This window comes from Acinonyx jubatus, chromosome C2 (genome assembly GCF_027475565.1).
Source record: "Acinonyx jubatus isolate Ajub_Pintada_27869175 chromosome C2, VMU_Ajub_asm_v1.0, whole genome shotgun sequence".
NCBI classification, from domain to species: domain Eukaryota; kingdom Metazoa; phylum Chordata; class Mammalia; order Carnivora; family Felidae; genus Acinonyx; species Acinonyx jubatus.
Genome location: NC_069384.1, coordinates 54,806,143 through 54,819,658, shown reverse-complemented (window position 1 = coordinate 54,819,658; position 13,516 = coordinate 54,806,143). Strand labels below are relative to the sequence as shown.

General features: G+C 38.1%; 1 long non-coding RNA gene across 2 annotated transcripts in view; it reads left to right on the top strand.

Annotated features, from left to right (window-relative positions):
* Nucleotides 1-5,266: 5,266 nt before the first annotated feature.
* LOC113604809 (uncharacterized) overlaps nucleotides 5,267-13,516 on the top strand; it is a 28,319-nt gene continuing 20,069 nt past the window's right edge. For both annotated transcript variants that reach the window (XR_003426835.2, XR_008297653.1), the window contains exons 1-2: nucleotides 5,267-5,898; nucleotides 6,574-6,792. This is a non-coding gene — a long non-coding RNA (uncharacterized LOC113604809). The remainder of the gene's footprint in view (nucleotides 5,899-6,573; nucleotides 6,793-13,516) is intronic.

The window sequence follows — 13,516 nt, the reverse complement described above, 5'->3', positions numbered from 1 at the left end:
TCCTTGAAACACAACCGGCTCAAAGTAAATCCAGTTTATTTACCCAATACAACTTTTATAGCTTTAGTGAGCTAATATACAATTTCTCTTCGCAAGAGGAGGATATACTCAGTATTTCAAAAAATTATTTCATGAGAGAAACATCCTTTTATTTTATTATTTTTTCAAAGCCTTTTGCAAGACTATTGCTCTGAGGTATGTATTTTAGGAAACACTGGATCAAGCAACTTTTCTTCTTGTTTAACTGGCTCTTCTGACCTCCTCCCACATTCAGAGCCTGGCTTACTTGAGGGACACCACAGATAATATCAACTTTACCACCTATATATGAATTTACATGTCTAGAAATGTTTTGCCTGAAATTATAAAGGGCTAAGCCCTTAAAATTCAGATGTCCCAGGACAGATAACACAGTTAGCATCCTCGGAATAACCTTCCCGGTAGGACTAGTTCTAGTGGATCTTCCACCAAATAAGACATATGGTAGACTAAATTTTGATCAAAAGAAGAGATTTGAGATGAAGACATTTCTAGAAGGTAAGCTCTAGTTGGAGGACCCTAAAAGCTAGAAACATAGAATGGGAGCAAGAACACCAAGAAGTGGTACACCAGTCCGTGTCCTGGCTGGAAACAGATGCAACCACCAAAAGGGTTAATTGAATGAGTTTAATGAAGGAATTGTTTGCAGAGGTGCAACCTGGCGTAATGAGAAGAACAAGGGATGGTGAAACACATCCAGGTTAACAACAGAGAAAGCCATGACAACTCCTAGGCTTGAAGGTATTACAGAAATACCCACTACTGCAACCTAGTGAAGTAAATAGCTGTAAGAAAGGGTTGCCTGACAAGAAGTATGGCTTTCGGTTAAAACAAAACAAAACAAAACAAAACAAAACACAACACACATCCATTGCTGGTTATGACCAAGCAAGAAGGGAGTTGTGGAAAAACATGCTCATTGTTTTCTTCTCTGCCCTCCAATCTCCCACCCATTTTCCTCATTAGTCAAACCCAATGATGTCAGAGAGAAAAGCAGCCCTCATGAAGTAGTCCATAGAAGTCAACCTCCCATGGGTCAAAGAGGAGTGGAGAACAAGAGCATGGATCTGGAGGGATAAATATGTGAATAAGGGGTGCTGAGAATGAACTTAATTTTAGATAGGTATTATCTGTCCTGTCAGACATGGACTTTATAATTTTATAAGTAGGTTTATTCTCCACAGTACAGAAGTGTAAATAAGAGCAATTAATTTCAAGATTTTTAACTATATTCTTTAGGACAATTTTATTGACCCTAAAATAATACTTGAGATATCCTAAATAATATTAAGTTGGTTCTTCCAAAGTAAAACAAAACTAAGGATGAAAGCAAGTATAAAGGGGGAAAATGCCTAAAACCACCATCTGAAAATTAAGAAATGCTTGTTCCTAGAAGTTACTACAGTTTCAGGTAAGAATGGTAGCAGTCCATGGTCTTCTGGCCTCAGCTGCTCTCTTTCCCTGTCTTCTTCATCTTTTGTTGCTTTGTAGCTTATTGGCCTAAAAATGGCAGAAAAACCAACAGCTTTAAAACCAGGGTGGCAGAATGATTTAGGGGGAGGGGGAGGGGAAGAGAAGAGCAAGGGGAAGGGGAAGGATGGGTGTGAAAGCCCCAACGTTGCTGTCTAAAAGTGGAGCCTCATTTCAGAATGAATGGGGAAAGCCCACAACTTTGCGAGTCCAAGATTGCAGGCCTGGTTTAGGACAATGATCTTCCAGACAAAATTTAATGGTGAAAGCCATAACAGTGCTGAGAGAAACTCTCCACTCATCCCTGCCTGTCACTTAACCATGGACGCATGGTGTTGGGGAGACCTAAGAAGGACCAGAAAAAATGAAAGCCAAGGTAGATATGAGAGGTACCTACAACTTTGAAGGTGTTCTTCAACACACACATACTTCAAACAAGGAAGGCTTAGAAAATTAACATGTCTGCCCAAATCATGGTGGGCCACTAAACTATGCAGACAGGGGAATGGGGGAGTACAAGGAAGGAATGCTAAGAAATAAAAACAAAGCAAAACAAAAAACCTGGGCAGACACATTGTCAGCTTCAGAGGAAGAGAGAATCTGCAATTTAAGTTCAGGCAATTTACTAAAACAAACAAAGAAGGAAACAACAAAACCCCACAATGCAGTGAGCCTTAGAAAAATGAAACAGAATGCATAAGGGCTATAATATATTATCTAAAATTTTTATTTTCACATAACCATTACAAGATTTACAAGAAACAGAAGAGTGCAAGCCATACTCAAGGGGGAAAAAAAGCAGTCAGTAGAAATTGGCTTTTGGAAACCAAGATGAAAGAACCAAATGGAAATTCTAAAGTTGGAAAGTATAATAACTGAAATTTAAAACTTCACTAGGTGAGCTCAACAGCAGATTTGAAACAGTAGATGCCTTAATTAAAAGATATATCACAATAGAAATTATCTAATCCAAAGAACAAAAATAAAAGAGATTGAAAAAAAAAGGAATAGTCTCAGAGATCTGTAGGACAATTTCAAGAATTCCAGCATATATTTATTAGGACTCATTCAAAGGGAGGAGAGAAAGGAGAAAATTATTTTAAAATATAATGGCTGAAAACTTCCCATTTTGATGAAAAACATTTATTTCCAGACTCAAGAAGCTCAGTGAACACCAAGTAGATACACACATAAAAGAAAGTGCAACTATACACATTACATTCAAATTCCTGAAAACCAAAGAAAAGAGAAATCCTGAAAGTAGCAAGAGAAAAACAACTCATTGTATAGAAGGGGACAACAATGTGATTAATAGTTAACTTCTTATAAAAAAAAAAAAAAAGTGGAGGGGGCGCCTGGGTGGCTCGGTCGGTTAAGCGTCTGACTTCGGCTCAGGTCATGATCTCACGATCTGTGAGTTCGAGCCCCGCGTCGGGCTCTGTGCTGACAGCTCAGAGCCTGGAGCCTGTTTCAGATTCTGTGTCTGCCTCTCTCTCTGCCCCTCCCCTGTTCATGCTCTGTCTCTCTCTGTCTCAAAAATAAATAAACGTTAAAAAAAAATTTTAAAAAAAGTGGAGGCCACAAGAAGAAGGAGTGACATTTTTAATGTGCTGAGAAAAAAAAAGTCAACCAAGAATTCTATAACCTAGTGAAATTATCATTAAAAGAACAAAAGCAAAATAAAGACAGCCTCAGATGAACAAAAATGGATAGAATCAACTGTTAGCAGACCTGACTTAGAGGGAAAAACTAGGGAAGTCCTTCAAGCCAAAGGGAAATGACACCAGATAGTAACTCTGATCTGCAGGAAGGAATGGAGGTCACCAGAAATATGTGAGCAAGTGAAGACTATGCATGGGCATGTATAATTTTTTTCTTTTCCTTCCTCAATTTCTTTAACATCAGAACATTATTTAAGCTCATAATTCTAACACAGTATTATTAGGTTTATAATATGCATGAAGGTTTTATGTATGTGACAACAACACAAAGGAGTGGGGAGAGAAGAAATGGAGTTGTGCCAGTAGGCTATATTTCATTGAAATTAAGTCTGTGTTAGCTTTAAGTGAATTGTGAAAGTTAAAGATGAATATTTTAACCCCTAGAGCAACTAACAACAACAAAAAATCTCAATACATCTAAAATATTTGGGAATTAAAATACCATCCAAAAAGTTTTGTTTAACACAAAAGATAGTGGAAGAATAGAGGAACAAAAAAGAAATGAGCTAGGTAGAAAACAAATAGCACAATAGTAGGTATAAATCAACTGTATCAATAATTACATTAAACAGGAATGAGCTGAACACTCCACTCAAAAGGCAGAGGTGGAATGGATAAAAACAAACAAACAAACAAACAAACCCTAAAAACAAGATCTTTCTGTCTACAAAAGAAATACTTAAAATTCAAAGATACAATTACGTGAATATAAAAGGATGGAAAAAAATGCCTGCCTATGGTAATCATAATAGAGTTGGAGTGGCTAGCCTTACATGAGATGAAATAGGCCTCAATACAAAGATTATTACAAGGGATGGTTTTGTTCATAACATTTCATAGTGATAAAAGATCAATACATCTGAAAGATATAATCATTATAAATACATACTAATAACAACAGAGCCCAAAAATGAAGCAAAAACTGACAGAATTTAAGGAGAAATAGAAAATACAACAGCCATAGTTGGAGATTTAGTTACTCCTGTCTCAGCAATTGATAAAAGCAGAGAGAAAATGAATAAGGATATAGACCTTGAAGAACACCATTGACCAAAAGGATCTGACATTTATTTATTTTTTTAATTTACATCCTCTTAAAGTCCTCATTTGAGTGAAGTCACATGGTATTTGTCTTTCTCTGACTGACTAATTTCACTTAGCATAATATCACGGAGTTGCAAATGGCAAGATTTCATTCTTTCTGACTGCCGAGTAATACTGCATTGTACATATATGCCACATCTTCTTTATCCATTCATCCATCGATGGACATTTGGGCTCTTTCCATACTTTGACTATTGTTGATAATGCTGCTATAAACATGGGGGTGCATGTGTCCCTTTGAAACAGCACACCTGTACCCCGTGGATAAATGCCTAGTAGTGCAATTGCTGGGTCATAGGGTAGTTCTATTTTTAATTTTTTGAGGAACCTCCATACTGTTTTCCAGAGTGGCTGCACCAGCTTGCATCCCCACCAGCAGTATAAAAGAGAAGGGATCTGACATTTAAAGAATACTCTCCACATGGCAGCAGCAAAATACTTTATTTCCAAGCACCATGGAACAATATTCAGGATAGACTATACGGTATTCCCTAAAGCAAGTCTTCAAAACATTAAAAGGTTTGAAATAACACAAAGTGATTTTTATCATAACAGAAATAAATTAGAAATATAAAGTAGAAAGGTATTTGAAAATCCCCAAAGATTTGGAAAATAAACCACAGACTTCCAAATAACCGAGGGTCAAAGAAGAACTCCCAAGGGAAATTGTACAATACTTTAAACTGAGTAAAAATAACAATACAATATATCAAAAAGAAGGAGTTGTAGCTAAAGCAATGCTTAGAAGGAAATATAGGTCATAAAATGCTTACATAGTTAAAGATGAAAAATCTAAATCAAAACGTACCTTCTACCTTGACAAGCAAGAAGGCAGAAATCAAACTTAGAGTAGATAGAAGGAAATAATAAAGATCAGAGCAGAAACCAATGGAACAGAAACAGAAAAACATTAGAAAATATCAGTGGAACCCAAAGCTGGTTCTTGGTTAAGACCCATAAAATTGGTACGTGTAAGTACACACCTTACAGGAATTAAAAGGATTATAAGGAAACATAAACAACTTTATATGCCTACAAATTTAACACTTAGAAGAAATGGATAAATTCCTAGAACGACACAAATTACCAAAACTGACTTGAAAAGTAATGGAAAACCTGAAGAGACCTATGCAAAATAATGAAATCAGTGACTGAAAACAAGAGAGGAGGGAAATTGAAGTGGAGAGTTTACAAAGTTCTCTATTATTTGAATCTTTTACAATGAGAAGGTAGTCCTGAATTGTTTGTGTGATAATAAAAAGGTCTGTTTCTGCTAGCTGAGGTCGTTGTACATTTCAGCCTAAGCAAACTCATAGGACATTGACCCAGCACCAAATGTATTTAGTTTTTAAAAGGCAAACAGGATGCAGTGCAGCACACAGAACAGCAAGCCGTGGTCTTGTACCTCCCAGGCATGGCTTGCAACGTTCCTCACATGCTGCTTAGAGAAAACGCATGGTCATAAGAAATGCAGCTCAAAGTGTGCACACTACCACAGCTCAGGGAAGCATTCGCTCTGGATCCTTTAAGCTTTTATTCCTGGTAAGGCAGCCTGCTCTCTCAGGTGTGTACTACCAGCTCCATTTCTCTGCGTCAGCTCTGTCTCATCAATACCAATTACTGATTACTTGGTCAAAACAGCGCGGTATGATTTGGTCCTGTACCTATTCCTTGGCCAGATTATTTTTTAATACAGATATGCTCTAGTTAAATTCTTAAAATTGTTTCGGTTAATATTGCAAGGAGGATGGCACATGGGTCAGATCTTCAGACTTTCCTTGAGACTAAAGGAAACGAATGTCAAAGAAACAGCTGTTAACTCCTTTGAAAAGTCTGGACGGATATCACTCAGATAAATAACAGATACGTGATAAGATTATAAGTGAATTATTTTCTTTTTTAATGTATTTTTGTTTTTGTGATTTTACAATGAGGAGTAATTCATTTTATATTCAGAAAAGTAAAGCTGTTTCCAAAAAATACATTTGTATAAACAAAACCATATGTCTTTCAATTAGGGACATGAACAGTTGGTGCAAATGGTAAATATTTTCATATTTGCCATTGTTGAAATGACAAAGAATTTCATTGACATGTGGCAGTCTTAAAAATTGCATTTTCACTTTAGTAACTCTGATTTTTTAAAAAAATTATGTCTTTAAAAAATTCCAGATAAACTTTAAAACTAAAATAGAGTACATGTTTTGAGTACATTTAATTTCCTATTTTGTTTTTGAAGCACGTTGGGTTCTCCAGGAAGGAGGCTCTGAGACGGACATTAGCATGGAGGAGGTTTACTAGCAGAAGATAAGAGGGGAAAGCTGGCTCGGGAAGAGGGAAAGGTCAAGTTGCAATGTGATCTCCACTGAAGCTTTAGCTGGCCTCTAGCTCCGAAGAAAAGAAGACCTTCCAGTGGTGTTCTGAGTCTGGGAAGAACCGAGGGGAGAGAGGGAAAGAGGTAAGAGAACGGGGTGGGGGGGGCATGAAGGGGCAGAGGAGTCAGTAGGGCCTCTATAGTCTCATGATGATGGCCCCAGGGAAGGGGGTGAGTCCGTGGTGAGGTGACTGTCTTCAGTCGGAACGATACCTAAAGGGGGTTGGTAGCTTGAGGCCTGTCTTCTAAGCAGTCTTCCTAGCAGCGGGTGAGCAGTGCTTTATTCCTGAAGGGGAATGTGGGCAGTATATTAGAGTGTGCATTACAATTTGTAAATGATGAATGAGTTACACCAAGTGTGTTTTGTAACACAGTCTATATAGCAGACCTTATTAGTTGCCTAGCCAAGATCCAACTTCCCCCTTGCGGTCTCATTTGTTTGAAGCAATGATGTGCCAAGGCCAGGTGAAATAACACGCATGTCTAAACCAATTCTAAGAATCCTGTTCACTGCTTTCGTAGAGCTTCCACCTGCTCTCCCACGCTCTGCAACAGTTACGTGTGGTCAAATAGCTTGATGTTAATAAGATAATGAGACTCAAGGCAGTGTCTGCTACAAGAATTCTGAAAAATTTGGTTTTTTTCCTTGTTAAAAGGCAAGGATGAAGCTGATATCCCCTTACTACCTCCCGATTCCCTCTTTCTTTTCTTGTACGCAGCTGTGGTACTTGTAGCGGCAGAAGTTAGCTTGCACCTGAGAGAAAAAGGTCAAGAGAATTTTTATGAGTTTGTTCTGACATTTGTGAGCCACTGAATAAAGCCACAAACCTACTTCTGGGTTTCTTGCTCTTTAAGGAAAATAACCCCTCATTGTTTAAGTAGCTACAATGGTATTCTGTCATTGGTAACACAGCGTAATCTAAACTGAGTTATAAGATAGGATGATGACTCTATTGAAAATATATAATTGATATATCTAAAGTATGTATGTGTGTGTGTTTACCACATCATGGTATGTTTTCAACAAGTTTGAAGACACCAAATACAGTATTTTCCTTCTGGGATTTCATACTGAATATTAGCATGAAAGATATTATTAGCCTTAAGATGTTCTGCCACAGGGGTGCCTGGGTGGCTCAGTCGGTTCAGCGTCAGACTTCAGCTCAGGTCATGATCTCACGGTTCGTGAGCTCCAGCCCCGTGTTGGGCTCTGTGCTGACAGCTCAGGGCCTGGAGCCTGCTTCCGATTCTATGTGTGTCTCTCTCTGCCCCTCCCCTGCTTGTGCTCACTCTCTCTCTCAAAAATAATAAATAAACATTAATTTTAAAAAAGTTATTCTGCCATAAATCTATTTCAAAGTTTATGCTTCTTAGACATATTTGACCAAAAAACACCCATTAAAACTTCACCTACTACTGTGGATTGGATTAGGAGACATGTAGCACGTGTTCTGACCCCATGGTTCATTACCCTGTTCCCTATTTCTGTGCTTATTTTCTGCAGTAGTATTCCTAGGAGCACCCAGTTCAAATTGAATTGAGCAAAAGCAGTAAAACATGGTTACTTTTTTTTTCCCCTTATGCCTATGACTGGATTAATCAAGCAAACAGACTAGCTCTGAAATATTGACACGTTGAACTGTGTTTTAGGATGTGGTCAAAGCTTAGCAGAGAAACACGTGTAGCAGCACATTTGTAGGTCACAACTAGCCTGCAAACTTTGTTTGCTGGTCACAATTAACATCCTGTGTCTTTGTACACTATTTTTATCTGCCTGCAATCAGTCCCCTTTCACTCCCCGGTAGGCTTGCTTATTGCAGAAACAGACATGATGTGGAGACACTCAACTTATGCTGAAGGAGGTCGTCGTCTATTTTGGCACAGGAAGTAATGGTGGTGGCCACTTCAACAAATGTCCTGAGTTACATTTGCTCATGCAGCTTCTCACCCTGGCCCCTCTAGAAGGGGCTGTGGGACACTCCCTCTAGAGTCACTCTAGTGGGAATGACTGGGAACTGGCCTTGCTTCTCTTTGACCTAAATGGTACATCTTTTCTTGTAGTGATTCAGTCATCCTTCTTCTGTCTCACAGACACGTCAAACTAAATGTTCCTGAAACTGAACTTTTGATTCCTTCTCCATCTGCCACATTTTGATAACAGCGCTTTCATCACCCGGAAACCTAGAATTCATCCTTGGCAGACCTTGGCATGTCTCTTACCCTCACATCCAATCTATTTTCATATCCTGACTGAGAAGAATTATTAATTCATTAATTAATTATTAATTCATCTTTCTGCTGCCCCCTGTAGATGGAGCATCATGATCTCTTGCCTAGACCGCTGCCTCTCCACTTCTACACTGATGACTCTTATGATCTATTGCCCATACATCATCCAGAATAACATTTAAAAAATTGAATTAAACCAAGTCACTCCCTGCTTCATGGGAGCTCTCAATGGCTTTATATTGCCCTCTGAATAAAATTGCAAATCCTTACTATGCCCTCAAGCCCCAATTGTCTGGACTGTGCACAGAGTTCCAAGTTCAACGTAACACTTTTCCTCTTGCTCTATAGAGCAGAGCAAATTACAACCCACAGGGCAATCTCCCCATCACCTGTTTTTCCAAATAAAGTTTTGTTAGCACACAGCCATACTCCCTTGTTTATAGACCTCTATGGCTGCTTTTGTGTTGCAAAGCAGAGTCGAGTACTTTCCACAGAGAACATACGGTCTGAAAAGCCGAAAATAGTCACTGTTAGACCCATGAGAGAAAAAAATGTGCCAACCCTTCTCTAGAGCCTCACTAGCCTGTTTTTTTTTTTTTTTTACCCCCTTGATCAAGATAAGCTCCTTATTACCTCCAGCCTTTGCACTGCTTGGAGAGGGTAAAATGTTTCCTTATAAAGCTTCTTTTATCTCCTCCTCAGTGGCTCAGCTAAAATTTAAATATTCAGAACAGCCTTCCTTTAGAACTCTAGCTGAAGTAGGACACTCATCTCCCCAGGTACACTCTACTCTACTATATCCTATTTCCTGTGCAACACATTAGAATGGAAATTATTTTGCTTATGTTTTTGTTTATGGTCTACTTTCCTCCACAAGTCTCTAGGCTCCAGGAAGTCAGGCCCCATGTCCCTCTTCTTCAGTGCTGCTTCCCCAGTATCTAGAGAGTGATTGCACATAGGAAGTGCTCTGCAAATACGTGTTGATTTTAAAAAGTAACCATTATAACCAGCAGTCCTGAATGACATTCCGTCATTTAGTTGGATATCCGGTATAAATTTCCCACAGGAAATACATGTTTTTCCTTTCACTTCAAAACAGCCTAGAATGCAGGACAGGATAACAACAAATATTATGACTGCTGTTCCTAGAAGTAGTCCAGTTGCTCTTTGTATTCATTCATTCATGCATTTATTTATTCAACAAATATAGATTGCCATCTGTGGGAAGTGTGGGGCAAGACATGATTTAACAGGCTTGCCTATTAAGCACAAGTATGATTTTCATTGTCTTAATTTGACTAAGAGATTTCAAAAGTCAAAGGAACACCATTCTGAGATTTCCCCAAACCACTACCCTACGCATCCAGAACCACTGCCTCAAAGACTCAGCAAGAATTTTGCTGTTAACCCCAGGATGAGAGTCGTCAGTTTTGGTCTTATAAGTCCCAGTGGAAACTGCTCTGTAGAACTCAGCATGGATGCATAGAGGTGGCTGAATAATTCTGTAAGCTGGGATAAAGTAACTGGTGTTTCCTTTAGTGATTATGTGCCTGGTTAGCTATGGAGAGGGAGGAGCAGTTTGAGGTGGAAGGCTTTTCTGGAGACAGGTGATATTGGGTTTGGATGTGGCTCTGTAGTAGAGAGCTGTGGGCAGTGTAGTCACCTGGGTATTTGTGGAGCTAGACAAAATGTCATCTGATAGCTAAGGATAGGGGTGGGGAAAAAAGCAAAAGCTTCATTTTTCTACATTATAACAATTGTTCCATCTCCCACTGCCAATCAGTTAATCTCTTCTCTTTAGCTATGGCCAACAGCTTGTAGGTCTTACTTTTTTATCTTTGTATCCCTCAAAGTGCCCAGCTCAAAGATTTCACACTATTCTCTTACGGATTTGCTACATTGAACAGCAAGTATACTTTGAGAGAAGGGATTTTCCCTATGATTTCATCTACAGTGAATACTCCAAAAGAGCTTGCATGGTTTTCACTCGAGTGGGGTTGGTGTTCCATCCTACCAGACCCATTCAGTTTCTGAAACTCTTTGTGAAGTGTATGTGTAAGTACCTTTGCAACAGCAGTCTTGAAAGATAGGCCTCAGGTCTTTTGGTGTTATCAGATAAAGCTGCCTGATAATTGCCATCTTGTTTGGAAATGGCAAAGGATGGGTTTCAGGATGATTAGCAAGCTGTAATCTCATTAACCTGCCCTTGAAATCAGTTTTACTACAAGCTACAAGATGGATTTCCTGTGGGAAACCACCACTCTGCCCCTCACCCTCCTCTTGCCACCACTGAGTCTTAACTGGCATCATTTCCAAGAAAGCTCAACAGAGTTAGCAAACAACAACACTAATGATGATGATTTTTAAGCATCTACATTTCTAGACAAAAAGAGGAGAGAAGGAAGGAGCATATAAGTGTTACGTGTACAGTTACTATTCATTTAGTCTTATTGAAGTGCTTTGCATACATTGGTACAAACTCTTTCCACTTTAGCCTGTTCTCACTATAGAAAGACTTAAATTTTTAAAAAGGCTCTTTTGCCTATTTTCATTTAAATACTTGAGAGCCACCCCTTGCTAATTGTTCTAGTAAATATTCACACACGTTGTTCCTGTTTGTCATCATTCTTCTATCAGTGAAGACTTTTATTAGAAATATCAAAACAAATTGCTAGCAATCAATAACTCTACAATAAGCTCAATATTGCCCCATTATTAATAAAAGCAAAACTATTTGCGTGAAAGAGATCACGGCATAGGGATATCACTTTGCTCATAATCCATGTCCTCATTTGATATCAAAAAGTTGCCAGATTGAAGCACTTAGAACCATCCAGACAATATAAAAGGCTAACAAATCATTTGGAGAATTGTGGCTAAGGGTAAATATTGGCATTTCACAGCTGTTTTAGAACGTATTTTCCACATATTTGAACAACACTGAATTAATTATGTCCAAAAGAAAAATGAGAAAATAGTTTTAGGTAAGCAAATGTAGATAAACTTTTTAAAATAAACAGCTGTATTAATAGCTCAATGTCAGCTGAGCTATCACGTGGTTAGAGGAAATCAATACTGTTTCTCCCTTACAGGTGAATGCACAAACTCATTGTCTAACAAAACCCTGTGAGGCAAAGTCTCCAACTTATTTAGTGACTCTATTAGTATAAAAAGAACCTGGATTTGTAGGAAAGGATAAATAATATAGAAGTGGTATATAAAGGCCTTTAAATTGTATTGTGTAAACTTCTTAGGGCAGAGACTATTTCTCTTGTATTTTTGTGGTTCTCCATAATGCCTGAAACAGTTCCATTGACATGGGAGCTGCCCAGTGTTCATTTGCTAACAGAATGGATTTAGTGCTAAATCAAAGTACTAAACCTAGACAATCCTAAATTATACAGTGACTTATTGTCTCACATTTAAATGTTATAATGGACTTCATTTTGTTACATACTTTTGAATTTTATCTTTCCTGAAATTCAGATGTATAGAAATGGGTCAATTAGTATCAGTTCTTGGTGAACAATGAGCAGATTTTATGGAAGACTGGTTTTTGAATTATATATATATTTAGCACAACAAGCTAAAGAGATGCTGTGATCTTTTTTTGAAAATATTTTCTCTAATGTTTATTTTTTAGAGAGAGAGAGAGAGCACGAGCGAGCGAGCATGAGCGGGAGAGGGGCAGAGAGAGACAGAGGAAGCTGACTCCAGGCTCTGAGCTGTCAGCACAGAGCCTGACATAGAGCTGTAAGATCATGACCTGAGCCGAAGTCAACCAACTTAGCCACCTAGGCGCCCTGAGATGCTGTGATTTTTAAGATGCACGTTTTAGAGCAACTCCTTTTTTTTTTTTTTAATTCAAGAGTATTTTATTTTTAACTTTAATTTTTCATTTAACTCTTTTGCCGTATTTCTCACTCAAATAATTTATTATATGCCTGTTTTTTGTAAATTTAATTTTTGAAGACTTTTAGATTTATGGAAGTATGACAAAAATAGCACAGAGACTTTTCACATGCCTCACACCCAGATTCCCCTATAGTCCTACATCACATTGGTACCTTTGTCACAATTATAAGTGCCTTCATGGTGTATCTTTCTCCAACTCTTACCCTGATCTATTGGTGTCTTTATATTTAAAATGATTTCTCCTAGACCACATATAGTTGGGTATTGCTTCTTAGTCTACCCTGACAGTCTCTTTTTGTGAGTGCCTTTAAACCATTCACTTTTAAAGTGATTATTAAGATATACGGATTAATATCAGCCAATTTTGGAGCTGTTTCCTATTGATTGCCAGAGATTTCTATTTCTGCTTTCAGTGCTTCAAACTGAATGTTTTGTAAGTATTTTCAATTTCACTCCTCTCGTAGCATGCCAGTTATACTTTTTAAAAATAAAAGTATTGTTTACCCTGGAGTTTGTAATATACATTTTTAACTAAATCTGCCTTTATTTTTTTTCAATATATGAAATTTACTGTGAAACTGGTTTCCATACAACACCCAGTGCTCATCCCAAAAGGTGCCCTCCTCAATACCCATCACCCACCCTCCCCTCCCTCCCACCCCCA